Genomic DNA, 11,095 nt, shown 5'->3' with positions numbered 1-11,095 from the left:
ATCGGCATTGAAAATCCTTTGGAACAGATTTCTGCTCTGTCATATATGGAGTCACCATTCTCTGGGATTCACTTAATGGCAGCTGGTGAAAAACAGAGATAGGGAATTTTTCTTCTAAATCCACTTAAAAGAAATACCTCCGTCAAGATAGAAAACATGGAAGTAGGAATACAGAGAAATCTAAATGCTTAAAGTAAATGAGTGATTCATTTGTGTTATGTAACTTAATAATTTAGTTAGAGATGCAAATTTTGTTGAAATATTCACTCATTTTGAAATTTCTTTTTTTTTTTTCACTGTGCAACCCACTTCAGTGCCTGAAGCCCATGGAGGTAAAGCCAGGCAATGGTTCGGGGTGACAGTTTGCTTTCGCATGGGACACTGTGGGAAGCCCATGGGATCGGACCTACCACAAATCCAAACCCATGCACTGAAGATTTCTAAAGAAAGCAATAGTTGCTGGATACTAGCAAATTATATGAGATATATCTAAATTATTTAAATCTAGCAAAATTTTAATATTTTATTTCATTTTAATTATAGCTGGCAGGTAGATTTAGGTGTACATATTTGAATACATTAAAATTGTGCGTTTAAAATATTAGAATTTACAACTCATGATATTTTTTGTTTTAAATATTTTAAAAATAATTTTCTGAAATGAGATGCAAGTTTTGAAGTATATGTCTCCAATACAACAGCACAGAACAATCAAATTAACTGACTTTTCAGGTAGGAAAATTATATATGATTTTGAAAAGCCATTCAATTTTAAAGAGATTCTTTTAATGAATTTGTTTATTTATTTAAAAATTAAATTATCTATTAAAATATGTATTGGGAGACAGTGGGAGTGCAAAATCCATTGGTAGAGTATCTAGTCAGTTTAAGCCTCTGATAGATGATAGACTCCCTACAGTTTCACTATCAGAGATTATTATAAACTTGATTACAGTGGATCACACCATTATATAATATTGATAGGTAGATAGATTAGGGACAAAGTAGGGTTGCCTCCCCCAAATGCCTGCACTGGTGGAAGTTAGCTGACAGGACCACAATAAAAGGGTTACAGGCAAGTAGTCACCCATCAGATACCTACAAGGAAACAGGCCCCAGCAATGTGACATCTCACAGGCACACTTGAACTCAGCCAATAAGGTTGACCAGTATCCTCAACCACGCCCCCTCTGGTAATGTAGAAGGAGGATAAAGGCAAGGGTCCAAGGACCCTGTAGATTTCCTGGGATGTCCTGCTCTTGATTTTGCATGCTTCGTTTCTCACTCTCTTTCCAGATCTCTTTGTGCTCCACTGAAGTGGCTATCTTCGGTTGTGAACTATTGTGCGGTCCCCATGCAGCCTGCACACTTTCGGGATGTAGTGCATATTTTTGAGACTGTAGCACCTGAAACTTCCCTTTCCTTCGTAAAAGTTACTGGGATCAGGTATCAGGCATCATCAGAACAAGAAAGCATATCATATTGAATGAAGAGGGGAGTGTGGAGTGGAGAACGAAATCCCATTTGTAGGCCACTGGACATCCCTATAAATTTATAAATTTTCAAGGGCTCATGAGGAAAGAAGCAGTGGGGAGGGAGGGGAAAAATGAGGAGCCGATGCCAGGGGCTTAGGTGGAGAGTAAATGTTTTGAGAATGATGAGGTCAATGAATGTTCAAATATGCTTTACACAATTGATTTATGTATGCATTGTGATACGAGTTGTAGGAGCCCCTAATAAAATGATTTTTTAAAAGTTACTTGGATTTACAAAAGTGTTTCTACTGTGTGAATACTTCCAATGTTGAGAAGCAGGAACTGAGGTAAACCATCCTAGAAACCTAACATATTTGGTGCCGTGACTTGGATCAACTCTCTGGAATCCTTCTTTGAGGTAAGCCCAGGCTTGAGACAAAAACTCCTGTCCTTGGAGCTGGGCATGAATCTCTGCCTCACTGCATAATGTTTTCGGTGTACACTCTTTCATTTCAGATTTCACCTCTAACCACGAGGTAGAAGTGGTAGAGCTCTGGCGACAGGATGAGACTTTCTAAGTGTCGGACTTAAACTGCTGGGCCTGCCATTTTAAATCGCCAGCCTTCATGGGAGATGGAGTCTTCTGCCCCATATATGGCTCATACCTGGACATCCATGGGACCCTTCAACCCTGCCATTTGGAGTTGATGTGAGAGAATTTTCAGCCTCCTTTGCCTTGGGCCACATATAAATGTCAGTAACCATGTGCTCTGACAGAAGGGTGCTGGAAATCTATACTTGACCATCCTCCATGTGTCTGCCTTCTTACTGCCCTATGTGATTCCTATTCCATGTTTTACCTCGTGTCTGCCTTCCTACCCTCCTGTGCAATTCCTGCTTCCATGTTTTGCTACTTCCACCTCCTTAGGTCTCCTTTCTATGGCAAATGGACTGCTGCCTGAAGGCCCCGAACTCTGTTCCCAAGCCCTTCCTTCCACTTTCCTTTTTCCTTTCTGGCTGCCTTCCTTGAAATCTCCAGATTGCTGCTCACCTGAACTGTTCTATCTGTCAGTCTTTCTGTAGGACACCCACTCCTCCTCACAATTTCTCTTCTCTCCACCAACTTTTCTACCATTTTTGCAGGACAACAAATCACATGACCCACTTGTCTCCTTGCCACGATGGTGTCTCCAGATGGCATCCTTTGCTCCACCCACTGGTCTAACCACGTGTTCCTGAGGGTTGGACTTTTGGGCTAGCCAACCCCTTCCAGTGCCATCCAGCCTGGTCCGATCCAGTCCTTCCCCGGGTCCCTTCCAGTTTGTTCCCTGGTCACTTCCAGTTTCTCCAAGCATCCTTCTTCCAGTTTATAGACAAGCTGGGCGAGAGGGAAACTGGGTGTATTGTTTTCTTGAGTTTAGCTCTGCTTTGTTTTTGGTTTTTGGTCTTTATTTTCCTGTTTGATTTTCCTTTTGCCACACATTGTCCAAAAGCCAGTTGGAAGTTGGATCACCAAGCAATTGCTAATCTGGTCGTTTTCAAGACCACTTAAGAGGCTTTTGGCTATTTACATTATTTGTGCAATTCTGTTGGGTTAATGAATACACAGCCAAGGATCTCAATTTCACTAGAGTTGACTGCATTCAAATTGAGTCAATAGATAATACCTGGCATGCCATTCATTAGCCTGTGGTCACCTTTGAAGGTCCTGTCCAGGAGATGACATCCATTAGCTGGTGGTACTCTAATGCCTGGTTTGCTGTCTTGAAAATGTTCAGGTCTGGCCAAAGGCTGAAGACTGGGTCCTAACACCATCAAGAACAAAGACATCCAAATGGGGCCCTCAGGTTCCCCAGCTTGCCGGAAGCTCAGGTTAAAGAACCCAGAACACTGGACAATCTAACATTTTTGCTGTTTATTTACTAGCTGGGCAACCAGGAGTCTGTTCCTCAGGCATTGCCTTTATCTTGCATCCTATCTAATTGGTCTAGATTTGACTTGCAGATGCAAAAGAAGTGGAAACTAATATTCTTCTGCAACTCTTTCTAGCCCTACTAGTACATTCTAGGTGACAAGGAATCCTGGCCAAAGGATGCACACCCTCCCTTCCTATTCTAATACAGCTAGAACTTTTCTGAAAGGGGAAGGGAACATGGGCAGAAGTTCTTTAATTTCAGGCATTTTCCTTCTTGAGAAACAGTAAAGACCTTTGCTCCAAATGTACCAAGGGCCCTATAAGGGGCCCAGTGTCTGAGATCCCCTCAGCCTCTATCCCAATACACCACCCTCTGATGCTGATCCTACAGTACCTGAGAAGGAAGAGGGTCCCACCAAAACTCTCCCCTTGGTGGAGGCAGCTGGAGAATTTGGTCCTCAGGTCATTCGTAAGCCTTTCACCCTAATTGAACTCAAGCAGATGTAGAGTGTCTTGGTCAGCACTCAGGTAACCCAGAACAGTACATAGATAGCTTTCAGTCTCTCACTCTGACCTATGGCTTGGCATGGAAGTATGTAATGATAATTCTAGGACAAACCATAACAGCTTTTGAGAAAGAGTGCGTTCTATAGGAAGCTAAGAAATTTTCAGGTAGTTTACATGTGATGAATGATAAGTATCCAATAGGAGAAACAGCTCTACCTCCAACAGACCCAACCTGGGAATATAATGATCCCATTCAATTGGTGGGCATGGGAATATTTTCTAGTGTGTGTCAACACTGGCCTAAAGTCAGGGTGGCAAAAAGCCATTACATGCTCTAAAGTAAAAGCTATTAACCAGGAGAATAATGAAAGTCCCATACGCTTCTTGCAACAGCTGTGAGAAACCATGAGTAAGCACACGGCAGTAGATTTAGACTCAGATAAAGGCAAATCATACTGGAAGACAAGTTTCTCACACAGGCTACATCTGACATTTAGAAGAAGCTCCAGAAATTCGTGCAGGAGTTTGGAGGGGCTACTCTAGAAAGGATGGCTTCTAGGAAAGGGACAACCTTCTAGGAAAGGGACAGAGAGCAAAGGCTCGGGAGGAGGAAGCGGAGAAGGAATGGATTAGGCATGTGCAAATACTGACCGCCATTGCTAATCAATGCTCATCTATTGCCTCCTAGGTTTCTAAGAGGCCTTCACAGGGTACAAAGTGCCATGTGTGCTGGTGTGGGGGCCACTGGGCCAAAGATTGCCTGAATAGAAATAGGCCTCCTTGAAAACCATGCTATCGCTGTAACCAAACTGGCCCCTGGCAGTGCTCTGTCCTTTGGGGAAGACCCAGAGGAGAGCAGCCTGTGGGCGAGTCTGCAGCTGCTAACTGAAGACTGAAGAGGCCCAGCCTGGCCAGCCAAGCAGCAGGAGACTGCTGTTACTGGTCTGCAGCCTTGAGTGACCACACATGTGGCACATAGGTCAGTGCATTTCCTCCTGGGGCTTCCTTTCCCGGACCCCTGGTACCTAACACATGCACCATCATGGGAGTGTCAGGGAAACCGGCAGTTAAACATTCTAAGGAAGCTTCTGGGATAACTGTTACTTCTCCCCATAGCTTTCTAGTAGTCGGTGCATGTCCAGGTGCTCTTTTAGGATGAGATATATTGTCTAAGCTACATATATATGTAGTCATAGAGTCCCATCTCCAAATGTTCCTCACTTCAAAGCAGCTGCTAATCCCACCCAGGAACACTGGGGAAAATGGCATAATCCCTGAAGTCTGGGACATGGGAGTCCATGGCAGAGGTAAGCATGCAATTCCTATAAAAAATTGTCCTAAAATATCCCACCCGGTTTCCCCACCAGCAGCAATCCCCACTAAATTCGGAAGCCATCAAAGGACTGCAACACATTCGAAAATTCTTTCAGCATGAACTTTTAGTCCCTGTTAACTCCTCGTGTAACACCTCAATATTACCAGTTAATATTAAAAAGAAATTTGGGTCTTACCTGCTTGTAGAAGACCTCAGAATAATAAATGAAGCAATGGTCCCCCTGCACCCAGGAGTACCTAACCTTTATACACTCTTAGGTGAAATTCCTAGCTCCACACAGTAGCGGTTCTCAACCAATGGGTTGCGATCCTTTTGGGGGGCTGAACGACTTTTTCACAGGGGTCAGCTGATTCATCAGGGTAGCAAAATTATAGTTATAAAGCAGCAACAGAACTATATTAAAGGGTCGCGGCAATAGGAAGGTTGAGAACCACTACTCTACAGAAAGGCACAGTCTGACATTAGGTGAATGGCCTCCTCATCTGCTCCACCACTTAGGAAACATCTACCCCAAACCGTACAAGTTCTAAACTTCTTGGCAGAAAGAGGCTACAGAGTCTCTAGGGCCAAGGCCTACCTTGTGCAACAAGAAGTAGCATCTCCAGGACTAGTCTCATCAAAAGGAAAGAGAGGGGCTCTTTAGAATGAGTAAGAGAAATTGTGCAGCTACTTGAGTCAGACACATGGACGTAGACAGCTCCGAGCACTTCTAGGGTTCACTAGGTTTTTCAGAATTTGGGGTTCCAACTATGGGCTCCTAGCAACACCACTACATGAACGTCTCAAAGGACAAAGTGACTTAGAACCTCTCCTGTGGGGTACAGAGAATAAGAAAGCAGTAGGCCAACTCAAGGCTCTTCTGCTTGCATCCCCAGCCCTGGACCTCCCAAGCCCTATGTAAAAGGTTTTTTTTTCTGTATGCTCATGAGAGAAAGGGAGTAGGCTGGGGAGTGCCAAATCAAAATCTAGGACCTCAACCTCAACCAGGGGCATATTTATGGAAGACTTAGATCCCAACCTCAGCTGGCTGGCCACCTTGCCTGTGTGCAACAGCTGCATGGCACTGCTGATACAAGAAGCAGTGAAGTTTACCATAGGAAAAGCTTTCCCGGCTGACTAACCACAGCATCTCCAAAGTTCTTCAGGCCAAAGGTGACAACTGGCTTACTGATCATTGCCTGTTCTAATACCAAATCCTTCTTATAGAGCACCTGCATGTCACTGTCTAAACCCACAGAAACCTCAAACCCGCTGTGTTACTCCCTGACCCTAAGGGTGTCTCTGAGCCCCTTCATTCCTGCTTTGAGCTATTGTCTATTAGCAACCTGCTAGAGCCAGACCTTAAAGACCCACTGCTTGCTGAAGCAACTATGTCTGGTTCTCTGGTGATCGCCACTTTGTAACCAATGGAAGGAGCAGGGCCAGTGATGCCATCGGTCCATGCACACTCTTCAATTTGGCAAGAGAGAGCATATCTCACCCATACGGCAAGCTCCATTATGTATGCAGACTAATCAGCACGCCTAGAAGCTGTCCCCAAACCTGCTGAAGTGGCAGCAGTACACTGCTGGGGACACCAGAGGGAGACGCAGAAGTTGACATGGGCAAGCGAGCAGCTGACAGGACAGCCAGACAGGCAGCACTCAGCACAACTCCCTGAGTCTCCATAAATGCCTTAGTTTCCTGTCCCGGACTGCTCGCCGGTGGATGTGGAACAGGCTAAAACTCAAGAATGCTGCCTTTGTCCTGATGGAGGTGGGAGAAAAATACAAAAAAGAACTTTCATTGTCACAGAGCTTACAGTGAAACGAAGCAAAAGCTTTCCATGACACCAGACATCTTAGCTATAAAGCTTCCTTAATCCTGCTCTCTCAGCAGTTCTGTGGGCCCAACTTAGCTTCAATGATCAGTAACCTCTCACTAGCCCAGTTGCCAGGCTAGCAGTCCTGAAGGGGTGCTTAAATGTCACCTTGCTCAGCATGCTCAACCAAAGGCTCCTACCCTGGGGAAGACTGGCAGGGGGCTTTGCTCAAGCCCCAACCATCCAAGGGTTCAGCTATCTTCTAGTTTACATAGACCCTTTGCTGGGTGGATTGAAGCATAACCCGCCCACACCGAAGTAACGCAAAGGTTACTTGAGGAAATAATCCCTTGAGTAGGGCTTCCCAAAACATGACAAAGTGCTAACGGGCCGGCTTTCATTTTTCAAATCCCTCAAGTAGTCTCTCAGCACTTAAGGAATAATTTATCATCTCCACTGTGCCTGGAGACCGCACTCCTCAGGGCAGGTAGAGAGAATTAACCAACACTTAAAACTAACCCTCAGGAAACTGACACGAGACTCAGATGAACTAGACAGATGCACTGCCAAGAGCTCTGTGAGGTCTCAGACTTGCTCCATGACACCTATCTGGTTAAGCCCCCGTGTAGTTTATATGGGTGGCCTTTCATCGTAACAGAGTCAGCTGCAGAAGTATTTTTAATACGGCAATATACCCTGAGAGTAACCCAATTCCGTGACACATCTCATTAATACGGGCTTCTCCAGACCCAACGGGAAGAAAAACTGCCCCTTTGTTCCTTCCTGGAGACCCAAGTCTTATAAAAACTTGGAAGCATGGGTCCCCAGTTCCCAGCTCCAGCCAGTCTGGAAAGTTCCATTCCCAGTAACGGTCTCCACCTCTACTGCTGTTAAAGTCCCAGGACAAAGTGTATGGATCCACCAGTCATGAGTCATGGGGAAAGTTGTGGAAGCCGTTGGAACCAGGTCCCTCCCACTCAAACCAAGCAGAACAAGATAAATAGACATGTGAGCCATTACATGGCCTGAAGACGGTGTTTCATCAACTCCCTGAGACAGATAAGTTCTCTGCAGGAAACCTTACCTCAAATCCATAACAGTCTTAAAGCTCGGGAACGCTATGTCACAATTCCGGTGTTTGCCTTACCTAAACTGTTCGCCTGTTGTGTATTTTCACAAGTTGTCAGATGACCATGATGCTGAGCCGAGTTTCCAATCCCCAGGATCACCTATGTCTGGATCACCTCAACCCCATCCATTATGGGGCCCTAAGTGTATGACAACCCCTCTAAGAGAACAGGAAGGGTGTGGGCCCAAAGCCCCAGTTCATGTCCAGTAAGACTATCTCTGCTCAGTATCCCCATGATTTGGGTCCATATTCCTTCCGAGGGGAATGATAGATAACTAGATTAGGGATAATGGGGGATGTCTTCCCTGAATGCCTGAGCTTGCGGAAACCCACCGACAGGGCCACCATAAAGGGGGTGCAGGGAAGTCAGGCACCTATAAGACACCTAGGGGAAAACACCTAGGCCCCAGCAATGCGACATCACACGGGTGCACCTGAACTCAGCCAATAAAGCCAACCAGTATCCTCACCCATGACCCCTCAAGTAAAGTAGCAACTTTTCTATTGCTTGTTTTAGTGGAAAATATTAGAGTCTGCCTCCTCTGACAGGCGTCTGACCTGGCTTTCACAGGCTTCTGCTCTGGCTTTCACAGGTTTTACTGCAGGGGAAATTACCAGACATATATGAAATGCTTTAAATTCAGTTATATGCAACATCCAAAATATAGCATTAATATCCTGAACATCGAATCAGTATTCAGAAATCAAAGACATGTATGGGGAAACTGTAAACACTTTGGATAAGTAAAAAGGTCCGATTAGATGTTGTGGTGGTTACATAATCTGGTGCCAACTTGAGTGAAAGGGTGGAGTTTACCCTGCCAATCAGGTCGCTGCGTGATGACTTCATCTGGAGGTGCTATAAAGATAAATAACTCACTGGAGGCAGGTCCCAGACACTCTCCCTGTGAGACATTCCTGGTGACAAAGACACATGGAGCTTCGCTAGAGCCCTGAAGCTGGAGGAGGTATCTCAGCCCATCAGCGCTGAGATACCTCCACTTCCACTGGATCCAAAAGTAGTTCCACCCATTGGCCTGTGATCTTCCAGAATTCAGCATCATTGTATGTGTTGTGTGAGTTTGAAGAGGGATTTATAGATTGGTATCAGGCATATGGGCTAATATCAGATTTCCAAACTTGATCTGGACTGGGCTGGCATAGTTCTCAATATACAATTTCTCTTTTATATGAAGCACTTTCTTACAATGAGTGTCTATGAATTTGTTTCTCTAGTCAACCCAGACTAACACAGATGCAAACGGGACTTTAGAAATAATATCATCATTCTTCTTCATAACTCACGTATTTTAAAGTAACACAGGTAATTAATACCAAAACCTGCAAAGACTCTGCTTGTCCTCCCTTTATCCCCCACCCTACCCCCAATATGTATAGAAGAAAAGGCACAAAATATCATTTTAAATAGTGCAAAATAAATAAATGGTAATAGAGTATAAATAAATAACTAAATGAAAAAAACTTAGGAAAGTTCAATGTGCTCCTTGGTAATAGTTTCCCTTTAGTGCCTCATTACGTCTCACGAGACATGGAAAATCTATGACTTAGTGCTTTGGACAATTCTGGTGACTAGAAAAGAATATACCAGATGTTTGTGTTATCATTTCCTGGCTCTCGTGTGAAGTTGTTATGATTGTAATTAGATGCTCACTTACCAGAGCTGTATGTTATTTAATTCAGAAACAGCATCAGGAAAACAGTTCTTAATATTATTTCATATGTAGAACACACTTGAGAGTAGTCTGCTCTGAGAATTGTTCTTTTCCGTAAGTTTCCTTAGCTACTCCTCCTGAGAAGAAAAGTCGTCTGGCTGCTTCTGTTCAAATGACCTCCAGAAAATGGTGTGGGAAACAAAGCAATGAATTACAGGAGCATTTGTGTCCTATGGAGCGTACGGATTTAGAGCAAAGTGGGACACTCTCGACGTGCAACTTTCTCATACTAGTTTTTAAATACAGTAAACCGCGGTTTTGAGTAAAGGTTTTTTTCAAGATACCAATATGAAATCTGTTAGCTTTCAGTTCAATTTCTAAATTATACAGTAGAAACAATTAAAATTAAAATAATTAAAATTAAAATAATTATAAAAAAGAAGGAAATTTTTGAAAGATGGCTTAAAAATATTTTTAACCTCTTCCCAAGAAAATTATTTGAGCAAGCATAGCATCTACATGTAATACTCCCTCCCTTTAAAAATCCTAAACCAAAACCGTTTCATGGTGAATGAGGTGAAGGCTCACAGAGCACATCATCAGTTTTACAATCAACAACTCATACACCTTTTGCTCCGCCTCTTTAGTTGAAATCCCCATAAGGAAACATCCCTTACATCATTTTCTCCCATGTTTCCTGTTCCTAGTCCTCCTTCTTTCTTAACCCTTCTGAAGTTTGTCCTTGGGTAAATTCTGTCATTTGATCCCAAATGGTTGATTGTTCACAGGTGCGGCACCTCAATAGAGCGTTATTCCCCTATAGGGCTGTCCAGGGCTCTGCTGACAATGGAGCCATGACGGTAAGTTCATGTCCAGACCTGAAGGGAAACTAAGGGCTTTAGTTTTGGGATTCCTGTAGGCTCTATCCCACCAGCAAAGCTGGCTTTTTAAAAATAATTTGCAGTTTGTGCCTTATTTTTCTCTCACTCTGTCCAGGACCTTCCAATGGGAGCCATTCCACAAGAGTGGGTAATAGTAGCCAGACATCACTTAATTGTTCTGGTCTCAGGATCGTGTACACTGCTGTTCATATGGTCCATTGTTCCTCTGTACTAATTGTGTCCGTGTATCTTCAACTTTCATCACTTTTTTCCTGATAACAGAAGGAGATTAATGATTATACCTCAAATGCCACTCATGAAGTCTTAAGACCCCAATTACAGCTCATCAAAGTAAGATGCTGAACAGATTTATGCTAT

At 43.8% G+C, this 11,095-nt stretch overlaps 1 non-coding gene across 1 annotated transcript; it reads right to left on the bottom strand.

Moving 5' to 3' along the window:
- Positions 1–294: 294 nt before the first annotated feature.
- On the bottom strand, positions 295–429 carry LOC142462014 (small nucleolar RNA SNORA42/SNORA80 family). The gene has a single exon (XR_012787164.1). It is a non-coding gene; the product is annotated as a small nucleolar RNA SNORA42/SNORA80 family (small nucleolar RNA).
- Between the last annotated feature and the right edge of the window lie 10,666 nt (positions 430–11,095).

This window comes from Tenrec ecaudatus, chromosome 11, assembly GCF_050624435.1.
Source record: "Tenrec ecaudatus isolate mTenEca1 chromosome 11, mTenEca1.hap1, whole genome shotgun sequence".
In the NCBI taxonomy this organism is placed as follows: domain Eukaryota; kingdom Metazoa; phylum Chordata; class Mammalia; order Afrosoricida; family Tenrecidae; genus Tenrec; species Tenrec ecaudatus.
This window is presented reverse-complemented; position numbering and strand designations above follow the sequence as displayed.